Source organism: Phyllostomus hastatus, unplaced genomic scaffold (genome assembly GCF_019186645.2).
Source record: "Phyllostomus hastatus isolate PE091 unplaced genomic scaffold, TTU_PhHast_1.1 phas_contig_254, whole genome shotgun sequence".
Classification (NCBI taxonomy): Eukaryota; Metazoa; Chordata; class Mammalia; order Chiroptera; family Phyllostomidae; genus Phyllostomus; species Phyllostomus hastatus.
In genome coordinates, this window is record NW_025333810.1 from 9,612,944 (window position 1) to 9,629,669 (window position 16,726).

General features: G+C 37.1%; 1 protein-coding gene across 1 annotated transcript in view; it reads left to right on the top strand.

Moving 5' to 3' along the window:
- Positions 1 to 16,726, top strand: part of KCNN2 (potassium calcium-activated channel subfamily N member 2) — a 393,097-nt gene that overhangs the window by 231,730 nt on the left and 144,641 nt on the right. The window lies entirely within an intron of this gene.

The following is a 16,726-nucleotide window of genomic DNA, read 5'->3' on the forward strand; positions in this document are numbered from 1 at the left end:
CTGATTGAAGCCAAAAAGGACTTCCATGAATTAGCACAGGGAGGTGATGATAAAGTAGATGTAAGCTGTCACTGATCATTTCTAAATACCCGTCCATGTGTAGAGACAAGAAAGAGTCCTTTTGGTACTTTAAATAAGTACCCAACATGGGTCGTTCTCATGTGACATTCCAGAAAGGTAGGCACTGTCCTCACTTTACAAATTAAAGTATTAATATTTAGAAAGATTAAGTAATCTGAAAAGAAAATGGGTGGAGCATTATTTAAATTTAGGTCTTCTTTCCTCTGTAGCTTTTTCAACTACTCTACATCACCATATGGTGTGTGTGGGGAGGGGGCAGGTAGGTACCAGAACCTGCCCACAGAATTAGATATAACTCATGGGTAGAATGAAGAGTAGTGCGTGCTACAGTTACAGCTTTAGAAAAGTCCAGCATTATTTCTGGGTTTGGGGGTTATTTGTGGGAGTGAGAGGTGAAATTTTCTTGTCCCCAGCCCCTAATGACCCCAGCAACCTCGGACAGTGCTTCCACTGGAGGTGAAGTTAGGAGGGGAGATGGCTAATGAGTTAGGAGACAACTCTTGATTTCCAGCACACCCTTTCTTAAAAGTTCCTAAAAAATGTATCCCAGCAATATGATGGAGAAAACCGAGAAAGAGGAAAACATGAGTTCCAGGAAAACATGAGTTCCAGGAAATAAGGAGAGTCTTGGCCTTGGGGCATTCAAGAACCTGGGGGCTTTTGGGGTCAGTCCTTGTTGGCAGCTCCTGCTGTTCCTTCATGCAAAGGTCCCTTGGCCTGTTCAAGGGACCGCACGCAACTGCACGGGTGGTTCTTCTTTTCTGCCCATCCCAGGTAAGGAGGGTCACCACCAAGGTCCCCTAAGCAACAACACTTCCTCTAGTTTCTCATAGTCACCTAAATAGCCAGCTCTTGCTGAGGTCTTGCTCTCCCCAGGACCATTTTGGGGAAGGCCAGTGAAAAAGCATAAGACTCAGGCCCCCCTTCCAGGTGTCATTTTTGAGTAGTCCCAAACTCTACACCCTTGTTAAATGATACAACTTCATTTCTTCATGGTCCTCGCTCCAACTTGCAAACTGGTGGTGTTAAACACAACTCTGAGCAGCAAGAATGCCCTACCTATTGCCTTGTATTTGAAAAAATTTAAAGCTACAAATATTTAAAAATTAGAAGAGTTAAGATAAAATGTTGGATTTCACACTTGGCTTAAAAACAGGAAATCTGGCAATATTGGTTCTATAGACCTCAATGGCAACAGCTAGCTCAAGAGAAGCTGGCTCAGTTTCCTTCAAGGGGGGCAGTCGCTTCCCAGTTTCCACCACCCCTATCACTCCCTATTGTCTTATACCCAAAGGGTTCTACTCATTTATTTCAGACAAGTCCCCTGTAGGTAGGTATTTGAGTCCACAACCTCTACCTAGATCTTCATACCACAAAACCTAATGTATTAGCCTCTCCCTGTTGAACAAAGAGAGTCCCAGTTTGAGATACAAAGTTCTAGATGCTTCTTGAAAAGGGTGAGAAGAGGGGAAAAACAAAGCAAGTTAATTTTTTATGCATTCTGCCATCTACAACAGAAGAAACTTTGCTCAGAAAAGATGAAACACTTGCCTGTGGTTACATAATCCTAATCAGGATTTGAATTCAGGACTTTCTCCTTCAAAGTCCAACTTTTTTCCATTTCATAATGAAAAAGAACATGATGAAATAAAGCAAAAGTTTAATATTTTTCCCAAAAAGGAGAGTTTATTGATTCCATCCCCAAATATTGAACTTCACCTATGAAAAGAAAAATTCAAAGGATCACTTATCAAAAGAGCAAGCAGACTGTCATTGCTTAATTGTCTTCTATTTAAGTTTTTCCACCATCTCTCTTGACAACCAAATTACAATTTATTGGACAAATGTTTTCATTAGTTGTAGCCAACTGATTATATGCCAAACAACTATGATCTGAGGACTGCTAATGTGTATATATATAATAGAATATGTGTCACACATGTACATTGACACACATAAACACACACATGTTTCCCATGGATGATGTTGCTTCCCTAAGCAGATGTCTTTCATTAAAATGATTAATAACCAGAGTATAATATCAATCTCTATAAAAACATCATTACTCATAACATACCAATGACAAAGGTTTTTAGAGTATTCTCTTCTCAGCCTTATTTTTTTATGGCCAAATTACAGAAGTTTGAAGAACTCTTAGTCTTTTCCATTTTGCTTGATAATGGCACAAACCTGCTATTGGTTTAAAATAAGACATAAAACAGAAACTAAAAAGCTTACATAATATATGTTTTAAAATATCCCCAGAATGATATTTTGCCAACCTTCTTAATCATTTAATCAAATAGCATATTAAAATGCCTCCTTAGGCAAGGTACTCTGAGGAGGGTCATAAAAGGCAAGTTAAATTGATATGTTCCCTTAGAGCATGCACTAAAGGCATCAGTGAATTGATGTAGGTACACAGAATACCAAGATTTACAGATTGGTCTAATCTCAGACCAGCCATGTAGTGTGTGTGGGAAGTGGGTTGGGGGGCAGATTATTATTTATGGAATGTGGATGAAAGATCCCCTCCAAAGAGATTTCTTCAGAGTTAACTGTCAAACCAACATATGTGACCTGCGAGTAAGCACTCCACAGTAAAGTCTTCACAAACTCAACTGTACTGGCTTCTTGGAAAGCTAAAATTAGCTGTAGAAAAATGAATATTCTAAGATAAACTATGCTCTTTAAAGTTTATATAATTTTTGAAAGAATTCTTTTAAAATAGGATATATTTGTTTTATTAAATAGATTATGGTTTACATAATTTAAAGTTTCCTTGATCATTTAGGATTACCATCTGTGATGGGAAATTTTGTCTGTCAGCTGTCAAGATATTTGGTCAAAGATCATTCTGGGTGTGTCTGAGAGAGTGTCTGTGAGTTAAATTAACATTTGAATTGGAAGACTGAGTGAAGCAGATTGCCCTGGCTAATGTGGGTGGGCCTATGGCTTAAAGACTTGAGAAGGAGAAGGCTGAATAAGGTGGAGCTCTTCTGCCCCGTTGCCTTGCACTGGTACGTCAGTCTTCGCCTGCCTTCTGACGTGCCCTGAAATACGGACTTTTCTTGGGTCTCAAGTCTCCCAACTCTCAGAATGAAACTCACACTGGTGGCTCTTCTGGTTCTCAAACCTTGGGTCTCCAGCTTGCCAACTGCTCATCTTAGGACTTCTTAGCCTTCCTCATCATGTGAACCCATTCCTTATAATAAATCATACTAGTATTAAAGGGGAGCTGAGTGAAGACTAACTAGAACTCTCTATACTATTTTTCATAAAACTAAGATTATTTCAAAATATAAAGTTTAAAAATGTAATGAGAACTCACCAGGAGGGAGTTTGGAATTTCAGAAATGATTTTCAATTTTAATAATTTAATAAAATGACTTAAAATAATGTGTACAATTAGAACCACATTAGCATTCTAGAAAATTAAAATGGAAGTTGTATCTCAAAACATAGGCAAACATACAAAGAAATGGAAATCATAACTGAAAAAACTGATTTGGAAAACATATCTAAGACAAAATATGCAAATTACTTGTAGAAACAGGAAAAATAAGAGTTGAATAAATAATGAAAATACAGAACAAAAATACCCCGAGATGAAGAAAGAATAGAGCCTTTAGACTGACTTATCAAGTCTGTAGAAGAATTACTGGAAAACAGACCAAGCACCCATATATTGAAATATATCTTAACAAAAGTTTCTGAACTCCAAGATATAGAAAAAATCTTAACAAGCTTCCATCCTAGAGATCAAAGGTTATATTCATTAGAAACAAAATCAAACTAATATCTGAATTCCCACTGGAAGTTAAAATATAGTGAAATAACATACGTAGGCTACTCAGAGGAAATGAGTCCATTCCAAGAACACTATTACCAGGACATACTAAGATATTGTTCACCTGACAATACAAGGACATCTGAGATATATGAGGGTTCTGAAAGTCTGCCCCACTAAATGGAAAGTGAATGAAAATTCTGTTGAGATAGGGAATGGTGATGAATACAAGAAACTGCGGTAACAATGAATCACGTTCATACATGATGTGTACACACACACACCTACACACACACACACACACATCAACATTCACTGAAGTAGTGATGAGAACATGAGTGCGAATTGTATCATAAATGAGTTTTAATACTTCTTTAAGTCCTATGATGTAGGAAGATATGGAGCAAATGTAGTTAGAGGAGAAAAAATAGAATCTAATATATATTAAAGTAAGAATTACAAAATTCCTCACAAATATTATTTTAAAATATTTAATTTTCAATTATAGTTTTGAAAAAGATATTTATTTCTTTGCTACCAGAGGTATTGCATCTGAGCCTTATTATTTTTTGCTCCCTGAGCCATCAGTGTTCCATGTTTTATTTTCCTTAAAACTTTCTTGATTTGTGTATTTTTGTTTGTTTTTTCATTAAAAGCTTATAGGATGTGGTTTTTGCCCATAATTCTCATTTAGCATGAATTATACAAAAATGTTTATCTTTTATACCTGCTGTTCACATAAAATAAGTGCAGAAAGTTTTAACGGTATAGAAAATCTGTTGCCACATGAACACCACCAGCTCCATCTCCTTCTTAGCTGGTGATGGATGAAATAGTTCCAGAGAGTTAAGTGGGATTAACTATTTATAGCAAAATTCAGGAGATTGTTACTTTAGTTCACCTAATGGCCAAAAGATCATTTACTTCCTAAAGGATAAATAGATACTTCATTGGTAAAACTGGGCCCAACCTGTGGTTCAGCTCTAGATTTCCACTTACCTGTGCAAAAATCTGATACCTAGAATCCGATTCTGTCATAGCTCTTGCCCATACAATTCCAATCATTTCAACTTGGAAAAAAGAAAACCTTTATTGGGGGCCTAATTAACTCTGGGATGGCAATTAGCTTCTGGACTTCAGGAGCAACCAACAGAGAATATTTAGTAACGTTGATGAAAGACCACAGTATGGCTCCATTTCTATAAAGCAAAACAATAAGTTCATATTTATGAGCTCAGTAATTTACCTAATATATCAATAAATAAAGAAGCAAGACTACACAGACAACAATGTTATGAAGGCCGGAGGGTGTGGGGTGGGGGCAGGGTGGAGGGGGACAAAGTAGAGGGAATGGGGGGCATCTGTAATAGTTTGAAAGTTTGTATAGCCTCTAGGTTCTTCTTTTGGCCTAAAGCAACAACTTCTAACAACAAATTCATGAATTTAACTTTAATTCAACAGTAATTCATAGAATACGTATGGCACGTCTCCCTTGCCCGTGATGCTAGTGGGGATGAGGAGCCACTGGTCATGATGCTGGGAAATACAGAACTGGGCATGTAGGAGATCGGGAAAGGGCTCAGAGTAGGTTCACATGCCTGCATTTTATGATTTCTTTCTTTCTCCCTTTTATTGTGTTTTTAAGTCTGTTTAATGTATAAGCCTCACCCCATAAGCAACACCTAAAAGCTCTCTCTCCTTCATGTCCACAGCCACATCCACTCCTCAGTACTTCCCACCACCATCTTGAGGGTCTCCTCCCTACACATTTGTATACAGAGAGAAGCACGTAATTTTTGTATGTGAGATTATAGTGCATGAATAGTTCTGTCACTTGGTTTAATTTAATAATAAATGTTAGTCATTCCATTTCTTTACATATAAGTCCTAATCATCCTTTTAAAAAAATCACTGTAAGATGCTTTTTGAAAAAAATTCTCACCTGAGGATATGTTTATTGATTTTAGAGAGAGAGATGAAGGGAGAGAGACGGAGAAAGATGGATGTGAGAGAAACATCAATAAGCTGCCTCTTGAATGCACCGTGACTGAGTATGGAGCCCACAACTTGGTATGGGCCCTAACTGAGGACCAAACCCACAACCTTTTGGTGTATGGGATGTTGCTCCAACCAACTGAGCCACCCAGCCAGGGCTGTAGGGTGATTTTTAATGGGCATTTTTTTCTGTTTTTTTTCTGTGATGTATCATGTGATAGTGAAGATTACTATAGATATATCTGCACATGTGTGCAAACATTTTTAAAGAATAGATTTCTATTCATGGACTTGTTAAGTGAAAAGTTGTACATTTAACAATTGGATGGATGTTGCCAAATTGGTTTTCAAATAGGTTTACCAACTTATATGCCCATGTATGGTGCATGAGAAAGCTGGTTTCTTGCATCCTCACCAGTGCATTATACAGTAGTATCATTCAGTCTAATAGAAAAAAAAAATTTATTTGGATTTGCATTTCCTTTATTATTCAGGTCTTCTTTGACCATTTGTATTGTATCTCTTTTTAAAAAATCGCTTGTTTGTAGCCCTGGCTGGCATAGCTCAGTGGATTGAGCACAGGCTGCAAACCAAAGTGTCACAGGTTCAATTCCCAGTCAGGGCACATGCTTGGGTTGCAGGCCATGACCCCCAGCAACCACACATTGATGTTTCTCTCTCTCTCTCAAAATAAATAAATAAAATCTTTTTAAAAATCACTTGTTTGTGTCCTTTTATTATTGTATTTCTCTTTCTAGTTTTTTAGTTTATTCTTAATTTCTTAGAGTTTTTAAGAAACATTTTCTTGATATTAATCCTTTGTTAAATACACACTCGTCTTTTTGGTTTTGGTCCCCGTGGATATTTCATCATGTGGTAAGATCAAATCAGTTATCTTTTCCTTTATGTCTGTTGGGTTTAGTAAATTACTTTGGAAAATCTTCTCCATCTTTGGATCATAAAACTATATGTCCTTTATATACTATATAAAGGAGTTTTACTTCTTACATTTAGTGAGTTGTACTTTTAACGATCAGTCAGAGCAGCTACATGAAGAAGGCTTAGAAAGGTTTCTAAACATTCATTTGAGACAATTTTCCTAGTTTTTAAAAACTGAATGAGAAAGAAGCAAAGTGTCTTGTCCTTTGAACTTCTTGAGGACGTTATCTCTATAATAGTTGGTGATACATTCAAGTGTGAACTGATGTTGCCTCTTCTTGTCTATTTCCTCTTCCAGTCTGCTGATAATTGGGCTCTGCCTAGTTAGTTACTTGAAAGACCTCATCCTTCTTTCTTTCCCTGATCTGTCCTGAAAACTGTGAAACCAAGATCCTACTTAAACCTGGTAGAATGAAGTCTGCTTCCTCGGAAAATCCAAAGATTCCTTTAAATAAAAGTAAATACGTCATAAGGGCCTCCTAAGGACTAAGCCTGGGACGCAAATTTTCTGTGTTCCTTGTTAAAGAGAGGGACAAAAAGACATGAAAGGTCCTTTTTTGTCCCTGTCTTATGTGCATCCATGTGAGGCTGACTTCTGCTCCCCTCCCTCTGTGTGGAGCTCTAACACGCAAGGTCAGCACCCAGGCCCGCTAAGGGGGAAAGCAGTCCTCCATCAGCTAAGTCTGATTCCACCAGTTGTAGCTAAAGCCCAGTTTCAAGACGGCCTTCCTTCTGTTGCTCTCCAAAGCCCTGACCTGGGGATAAGCAAAAGACAAAAATCTGGAACAGGAAACCTGAGAGCCATTTATCTTGGAACTCCGCTTAATAACTGAGAAAAAACTTTCTGATTAATCTTATTTCAATGGCTTGGTACACGTCATATAATTTATCTTCAAGAACAAAGTGTTCTGTTTCTATATCTTTCTTCCATTGTCTATGGGACCACTAAGACTTTAGAAAAACAAAACAAAGTTTTTTACTCTTAACGAAGTATTTAATAAATTTAAACAAAATCATGACCTTTATCTTGGCTAAAGACACAAACAAAAAAACTCCATCAGCAAATTACTTCATTGTGTGAGGATAGGAAATGGTCAGGAATGTTGCTTTCCTCTGATATAATACGCACCTCCAAGACCCCTGAGACAAATAGAGGGCATGGAGCTGCAGGCTCGGCTTTCTAATAAGAGGGCCTCTGTCTCCCCTGGTCTTAGTTTTGAAGTGAGCACTGACATGAGTCTGATCCTGGTGCTACAGTCATTTGTCAATATCAAATAAGACCCCTGCCACTTACTCGGTACCTGCCCAGTGCTATGTTTTCCTGACTGCTGAGTCCTTGAAGATATGAGCTTCAAATAGCCCAGCCACCTGCTGCAGGCTGGCTGTGGAGTGGAGTGCACGTTTGCTGCCATCTCTCAAGAATGACAGCATACACAGCACTTCTAAAACTGCCACTGATAACCTCTTACAAAAAGCTTTGGTCTCACCGTATTGTAAGTATGTGTCTGAGCTACCGGAAGGATGAGACAGCTAAGATATTCATGGAAAATTAATGGCCATGAGTAACCAATAGCACTCATCTTCAGAGAATGCTATGACTTGCAACTATTTTCTTCCACTCTAGATTGTGTTTTTACTCTCCTGTTGGTGTCCTTTGAAACACAGAAGTTTTAATTTTTTTATTTTATCAGTTTAGCTATTTTCTTTTCTTTTGCAACTTATGCTTTTAGTGTCTTGAAAAGTATTGCCTAACCCAATGTCACAATGACTCACCTTTTTAAAAAGAATTGTACAGTGTTTTTATTTTGGAGGGGGTTGTTTCTCTGTTTGTTCTTACATGTAGGTTTTTAATCCATTTTAAATTAATTTTTGTGTTTGGTGTAAGGAAGGAGTCCAAGTTAGTTTTTTAACATGTGGATATCCAGTTTTTCTAGCACCATTGTTGAAAAAGACTATCCTATCCTCATTGAATTATCCTGGCACTTGCGTTAAAAATCAATTGACCATAAATCTAAAGGCTTATTTCTAGACTCTCAATCCTGTTCCATTGATTTACATATCTATCTTTATTCTATTACACACTATCTTTTTTTAAGTGTAGAAATATGTTTTTATTGTAATTCCTGTAGCATAGACATGGGTAAAATTGACAGTTATCAAGTTATCTGATATAACTCAAGAATTTTAGACTATCCCACCTTTCATTTTAAAGCATCTGACAAACATGCTGAGATCAAACAGCTTGTAAATTCAAAAGAGCTAGGATGTCTTATAGAAAAATCAGTAAATAGCTATTATGAATGTACTATTCATGAGGCATGTATTTGGGTCATTTGACATTTATTAAGCACCTACTATACGCATGGTATTGTTCTAATTGCTGGGGTTACATGCCCTATAAGACATCTCACAATCCAGGCTCTTATGAGCTCTGCCATTACACACTATCTCAATTATTGTAGCTTTGCAGTAAGCTTTTATTCAACAAATGTGGGTCTTTCAACTTTCTTTTTCTGTTTCAAGAGTGCTTTTACTATTCTGGCCTACATGTATTTCCATATGAATTTCAGGGTCAGTTTGTCAATTTCTTGAAAAACTCATCTTGAATTTTGATAAGGATTTGACAGAATTGGTAGATCAATTTGGGGAATGTTGATATCTTAATAACATTAAATTTTTAAAAGAAATTTTGCTGGCCATGTTCTTATTTATTTATTTAAATATATTTTATTGATTATTCTACTACAGTTGTCCCACTTTTCCTCCTTTGCCTCTCTCTGCCAGGTACCCCCATTCCCTCTAGCAATTCTTAGTTCATGTCCATGAGTTGTGCATATACGTTCTTTGGCTTCTCCATTTCCTATACTATTCTTAACCTCCCCCTGTCTATTTTATGCCTACCAATTATGCTTCTTATTCCCTTTACCTTACCCCCATTTTTCCCCTTCCCCCTCCTAGCTGATATACATTCAAATGACTTCCATATCTATGATTCTATTCCTGTTCTGATTGTTTGCTTAGTTTGTTTTTTTAGAGTCAGTTGTTGATGGTTGTGGATTTGTTGCCATTTTAATGTTCATTGTTTTGATCTTCTCTTCCTTAAATATTTCCCTTTATATAAGTCCCCTTAAATAAGTCCCTTTAATATTTCATGTAATAATGGCTTGGTGATGATGAACTCCTTTGGCTTTACCTTGCCTGGGAAGCACTTCGTCTGCCCTTTCATTCTAAATAATAGCTTTGCTGGATAGAGTAATGTAGGCTGTAGGTCCTTGATTTTCATCACTTTGAATACTTCTTGCCAGTCCCTTCTAGCCTGCAAAGTTTCTTTTGAGAAGTCATCTGACAGTCTTATGAGAACTACTTTGTAGGTAACTCTCCACTTTTCTCTTGCTTTTAAGGTCCTCTCTTTATCTTTAACTTCTGGCATTTTAATTATGATATGTCTTGGTGAGTTCCTCTTTGGGTCCAACTTGTTTGGGACTCTCTGTGTTTCCTGGACTTGTATGTCTATTTCCTTCACCAAATTAGGGAAGTTTTCTTTCATTACTTTTTCAAATAAGTTTTTAATTTCTTACTCTTCCTCTTCTCCTTCTGTCACTCCTATGATTTGGATATTGTTACATTTGGAGATGTCCTGGAAGCTCCTTATACCATCATTTTTTTGAAATTTTTTTTCTTCTTGCTGTTCTGGTTGAATGCTTATTTCTTCCTTATGTTCCTACTGAGTTTGAATCCTGGCTTCCTCCCCACTCCACTGTTGGTTCCTTGTAGATTTTTCCTTATTTCACTTAGTGTAACCTTCATTTCTTTCTGAGTCATTTTTATGTTGTTGCTGTACTCAGTGAGTTCTTTGAATATCTTCATAACCAGTGTTTTGAACTCTGCCTCTAATAGGTTAGCTCTCTCCATTTTCACTTAGCTCTTTTTCTGGGGTTTCATTCTGCTCTTTCATTTGGGACATATTTTTTTGTCTCCTCAGTTTGACAGCCTCCCTGTGTTTGTTTCTGTGCATGAGGCAGAGCTGCTTTGACTCCCTGTCTTAGTAATGTGGCCTATTGTAGAAAAGGCACATGTAAATTATGTGGGGTGGAGTCTTAGGCAATCACCAGGGTGGGGCAACCCACTTCACCACTTTGTGGCTTTGTGTGGGGGGAGGGCTTGCAGAGGGGACAATGCTGCTGCCTAGCATCAGAGGTTTGCCATCACTAGCCCTGTTTCCAGTCACCTCACTTATTCCCTGTATGTGACTGGTACCCTTCTAGCTGTTGCCCTGGTGCTGAATTCCAATGGAGCTGGATCTGTATACATTCTAAGTCCACGTGGGCCCTTTAAGCAGAGTCCCCTGAAAATCTGGCAGTTTCTTCCACTGCCCCAACCCCCACCTAACTTTTATAGTCAGAAATTATGGGGATTTATCTTCTAGGTACTGGAATGCTGTGCTGTGTGGTCTGACCTGGGCCTGGGATTGCTCACTCCTAAGGTATCCCTCCTGATTTTTATCTACCACATGTCAATGCGGGATCACTTGTTCCACCGCCACTGTCTCTCCAGGCCACATGGCATCTCTGTACCTCTCTGCCCCTCCCACTCATCTGGATGAATGTGGCTTCTTTAAATTGTTGGTTGTCGGACTTCCATACAGCTTGGTTTTCTGACAGTTCTGGATGCTATTTGTTTTGAGGTTTAGTTGTAATTGTTTCTGTGGTTGCAGAAGGAGAAGTGTGTTTACCTACACCTCCACCTTGATCAGAAGTCCTAAATCTTCTAATTCATAAATTTATTTAGGACTTATTTAGGACTCTCCACTTATTTAGCACTTATTTAGTTTCATTGAAGAATTTTTTTAGTTTTTGCATGTTTCACACTTTTGTTAATACTTTCTAAATATTTCTATTGCATTGTACATTAAAATGTGTAATAGCATTAAGTAATGAAAACATTTTAGTATTCTTCCTTTGTAGCAAAGGCAAAACACTGTGTCAAATAGTGAGTTTTGTCATCATATTTGCCTAGTATATATCTGTTGTGTTTTTTCCTGATATGCTATATCATTTATATCATTTTGTACTTTATGGATAATTATTATATATTAATAATTAAAACAGTACTGAAAAAATGCTATAAAACTGAATTTTACAGTTATAAAATACAAGGGCAAGAACACTGAAAAGGTCATTTTTAAGAAAAACCTGGTATATTAGGTAAGGAAGAATATGAAAAATGCTGAAGAAAATTTATTAGCATTTAGAATGTTTTGTTGCTGATGACTCTATTATATGCAAGTTAACTTAGGAAATTGTGGTTCTTTCTCTTTACATGAGTGGGCATCAGCTCTCCTTACCCTAAGACAGTTATTTGGGAATTGGGATTCTCAAATAATTTCAGATAAGGAGACAATATAAAGATAAACAAAGGGTGATAGATTTCCTGAGCCTATTTGGCAGGAGGTGGAAAGAAAAAAGAAAACATACAGAATTGAAAAATAACACATCAGAATGGAATTAATAGGAAAAGAGAAAAAAGAGATCATGAATGGTGTGCCCTAATTCTAAGAGAAGAGAAAACAATGTTGGGAAGATGTATTGGTTTCAGGGAGAAAATAAAGCTTCGAGAATTTTTGTAGCTTCATTCTGTCTTAGTACTGAGCACCCATGACACTTTTGGGATTGCCAAGTGCTAGATTTGACGTCGCTGTTTGGGGATGGTTTTGCATTTCCTTGACCCCACTTTGTTAACTCTTGACCCCAGCTGTGAGACACGGGAGTTTCTCTCTCTGTATGGTACATGGCCTTGCTTCCTTTCTTGGCATAAAGGGAGAAACAAGGAGAGGGCAGAGCATGGAGAAGGCAGGCTCTGTCCCTGCAGGACCGCAGACCAGGGCAAGGCGCTTGAGTCTGTTCCTTCTCCCTTATTATATAAAAAGACAAAGTGAACATTGTGAGTGTCAGTACACTTCATTGGCCTTCAACTTGTGCTATGGATGTTGCCAAAAATAATGAATGGCTAGGCTGCCAGCAAAGTAGAACACTATATTTGAATAGACCAAAGTATGTTTTTTTTAAAAAAAATGCTTTTAATTAGGCACTTTGGATCTGTATGATTACATTACTGCCATTTCATCCCTACTTGTATTCGATGCTTATAAATTATTCTGCTGAAGGAATGAAGTCCACAGAAGGACAGTAGTTAAGGATCACAGAATCTCAATCAAGCCAGTGAGGAAATGTTCATTAGGCAGTTCAAACACAGTGAATGGTAATAAGTCACTATTGTCCATTCCTGGCCTATCAGTGAAGTATAAGCCTATACAAGTCAATAGAGTCAATAGGTTATTCTTCTATGAAGGAAAGGCTAGGAGAATGTTAAACAGACTCACTGGACAGAATCAGAAGATTGTGTTTGAAGTCTGGCTTTTCCTTGCTACTCACTGGCTATGTGATCTGGGGTCACCGAACACAGCATCTCAAGCATTATATCACCTGTAAAATGAAGATGATAATAAAACCTTTCCTACCTTTCATAAGGATCCTTAATGAGATGCAAATAAAGTAGCACATGAGAAACTACTTTGTAAATGAGAATGTGCTGTCCACTGTTTTTTTTAAGACTTTGTACATTTTGATGTGCATTTCTAACTGCCAAAGGGATGTTTGCTTATGAAATCCACAGACTATTTTTAAAAGATCATAGTCCAAATTCAACCAGTTTGCCTATTGAATTACATAGCAGTTCAATTCTATCAGCAAAACTAGTATAGTTTCTACCTATTTTTTTGTTTTTGCTGTCACTCCTGAAACTTAATATGATATGATAGTTAGCTGAGAAATAACTGGGGACAATGATGAAAGTAGAAAAAAATTGGAAAGTAAATGAAGTTAATAAATAGGGCCCAACATGATAATTAGTCCCTGAATAATAGTGGTTTGCTAAAAGTTAACAAGACTGTCATCAATAATCTCACTCATGTTTTGATACTTTCTAATCTTAATGCAGAAGTATAAAGAATACATATAATAAATATTATTCTAATGCTTTCTTTAAGTGTCATTATTTTGTATGAAGTTAGGACAATATGTGGTTTAAGAATAACAGTGGCTTTATGACCTTTTAATTGTTGTTTCAGGAAATTGTGCTAAGAAAACAACTCTGATAATACAATTCCTGTTTGCATTTACTGCTAAGCCAACTAAGTTCAGAGAGGCTGAATCTCATCACAACATCTGTGTTTGGCACCGCCAAACAATTGACTCGTCTGGGTAAAGAAAAATAAATTTCAGAAAAACATTTGCTTTGCAGGTCAAAGTTTCCCTTACCAGGCAGTGCGGGGAACAGATGCCCTGGCCCCTGCCTCCACTGCTCTGGCTGCCCTTGGGTGTAAATCACAAACATGTAAATTCAACAGTCTTGCTTTTTAAGGAACAACAAAGAGAGAGAACACAGACAAATAATTCCAATGAAAAGGAGAATTATAAATAATGGCATAATATAAATCTGAATAAAATAAGGAATCGAAGAGCAAATGACCAAAAGTTATTCCCCCAAGTCCCTGTGGTCTGAGAAAATTATTTTTCTAAGACTGGTGTGTGTGTGTGGGGGGGGCTGGCATGTGTATTTGCATGTTCATGAGATTGACATACAACAAATATGGGAAAGCAATTCTAGTATACAAGGAAAAAAACAGGCAATTTTTACACAAAAATTAAACTGGTGGAAATAAAGGTATCTAATTTATTAGTTTTTAAGTGCATTTCATGGATGAGTAGGACCTCTGGTGTTAAACTAGAGAAGTCCAGCACTTACATATCTTACTGGCAGAAAGAGAAGCAAATGTAATTTTCCAAAAGCTATCATTGGAGGTTGTAGGCTATTGTTTTGAGACCTTTCCCTCAACCCTTCTTCATTCTCTCTCTCTCCTTCCCTCCTCACCCTCACAAAAATACATGAATATCCACTACGTGCAAGGCACTGTCCACATTGAAGAATATTGTTTATGTTGCTCTGGTTGCTTAACTTTACGTGTATCTCTACAATCCTACATAGGAAAAAAAGCAAAATTATGACATATATTTTTAAAGTTTATGTATTACTTTAAAATTAATTTGTTAATTTTATAAAGAAAAGCATGATGAAAATAAGAACCTGTTCAATGTGCCCATGTCATAACCCAATAGTGTAAGATGCCCCAAACAATAAATTCAGGAGGATTCAGATAGAAATGAAAAAAAAACCTAACAAACAAAATAGAAACAGACTCATAGACACAGAGCACAGACTGACAAGTGTCAAGGGGAGGGGGAAGGGGGTAGTGGGTGAAAAAGGTGAAGGGATTAAGCAACAAACAAACGAACAAAAAACCACCTCATAGATACACAACAGTATGCTGAGGTATGGTGATCACCAGAGGGGGAGGGGTGTGGGGGGAGTATGAGAGAGTAAAGTGGAAATAAACAGTGATGGAAGGATACTTGACTTGGGCTTGTGAACACACAATACAATATACAGATGATGTTATAGAATTGTAGCCCTGAAACCTATACAATTTTATTAACCAATGTCACCCCAATACATTTTTTTAAAAAAATCATAAAATTGTTGGGACATCTTGTGATTTTTTCATCATCATACTAATAGAGGTTTATCACACTCCCCAAATACAGACACTTACTAGCAAGATGATTATTTGAGTGTGTAGGATCTGATGATTCCTTAAAACAGAAAGATGATAAATATATGATGGACTTTCTCTTCCTACAATCAAAGTACATTTCATATTATTTCACTTCATGAGGTTTTTCAAAATACTGACTAAGCATAAGCAATGTTAATCTGAGTTTTGGTATTGTGACTGTTCTTTGAGCTGTGGCAGAGATCTCTCTTTCTTTCTTATCCTGTGAATCCCATCCTTCCCCTTAGCTCCCTTTATGAACAGTGGGAACTCTACACATCATTGACATAAATCTCAGTAAACTCTTTGTTTCTGCATGATTAATGGCACTGCACATAATCTCATAGTAAAGCATAGAGATATACATGGAAAATGATACAATATTTTTCCATTATTTTGTTTACGGAATCTCTATTTAAAGCTTTGACTTTGCTAATTGAGAAAGTCGGTTTGACAGAGAGGGTGCAACCACCACTATTCTTAGGATATTTTGTTAATTCCAAAACTTTATATGTAACTTAATACTGGTAGCAATTATTGTATATTTGGGGGGTAGTCTGTAATTTTTCATCTAAATTTATGCAAAGCTAGTTTTCACAATAACACTCCTTTGAAGTATTTAGATTTGTAAAGGTGAATCAAACTTGTTCACTCAGTTGGCTTCATAAAGCAACCCCTTACACAGGGGTGTCAAACTCATTTTCACCAGGGACCACATCAGCCTCACAGTTGCCTTCAAGCGGTTGAATGTAATTTTAGGACTGTATAAACGTAAGTACTCCTAAACAGTTAAGGGAGAGCTCGGGGCTGCCTCGGGGTAGAAACAAGTTGCAGGCCAGATAAAACAAGCTGGAGGGCCGGATTCGGCCTGTGGGCCTTGTGTTTGCCACCTGGGCCTTAGCAGGTGGCTTTAATTTGTTTTAAAGTGAAAACAAATGTGATGGATTTTGTGCTGCAGTTGGATTTTGTTTCATACCAGGTGAATATCTTTTAATGTGAAAGTTTTCATTGTAATTCCCACTCATTTCAAATTGTCTTTAATAGTTATGCTCATGACACAATTCATGCAATAATCTACTCAGCCACCCCAAAGATTCAGCGAGCTTCATAATTCTAAACAAGTTTTATTAAACTGCCAAAATCCTAATAGATTATGAAGATAAAACACAGTCTCCAATGTTTAGCCATTGAAATTCTATTCTTGACCAAGACTGTTGAGAAATGCAAGTTCTAACCCTAACCCTAACCCTAAC